The sequence below is a fragment of the Apus apus genome, chromosome 2 (genome assembly GCF_020740795.1).
Source record: "Apus apus isolate bApuApu2 chromosome 2, bApuApu2.pri.cur, whole genome shotgun sequence".
Lineage (NCBI taxonomy): Eukaryota > Metazoa > Chordata > Aves > Apodiformes > Apodidae > Apus > Apus apus.
The window spans coordinates 86,582,579-86,583,367 of NC_067283.1; positions in this window are offsets into that span (position 1 = coordinate 86,582,579).

Consider the following 789-nt stretch of genomic DNA (forward strand, 5'->3'; position numbering starts at 1 on the left):
TTATCTAGCTAAGCATTTTTTCCATATAAATCTGTACAAATACATGTATCCTAAGCACACTCTAAGTATCAACTTTATCTGACTTTGAAGACAAAATGAGCATCATTTTAATATAAGGTGCTAAAAGCATCGTTATTTGGAGCCTGCAATAACAAGTGCAATAGGATTACTGAGTAACTATTTTCCCCTCAGACCCTGTAAGAGGGAGAGAAATAGGAGAAAACAGAAACAGCTTAACTCACCAAAAATCAAACTACTGCATTGCCCTCTTAGCCACTGAGTGCTTTGGGATGTAAGACTGAAGATTACATCAGGACAACAAAGGCTCGCGGCTCCCTCTACAATCACAAGATGTACACTATGCAAAAAAAAAAAAAAAAAAAAAAAAAAAAAAAAAAAGGAGGCGCAGCTTTACCCCGGCATCAGAAGCGGTAGAAGTCAGAGCAGGTAGAGAGGTGCAGAGAATAGGGAGAGAGAGAGGGAAGGGTTAATGGCATTATCGCAGCCATTAGAGTGAAAAGTTGAAGCAAGACAAGAACAGTAGAATTCTCTCTTTCCCCCCTCCCCCACCCCCCACTCTCTTTCCCCCACTCTTCTCTTCACAAGCTGGATCAGTGTGTAGGGAGGACAGTCATCACGCCACCCTGAGCAGCAAGAGCTGATGTTGGACGAAGCTGCCAGGTAGCTGAAAAAAAAGACACAGAAGGCAGCTGATACCCACTTTTCAACGGCTGGTGTTTTTTGTTGTTGTTTGTTTTTTTTGTTCGGTGTTGGTGTTTTTTGTTGTTT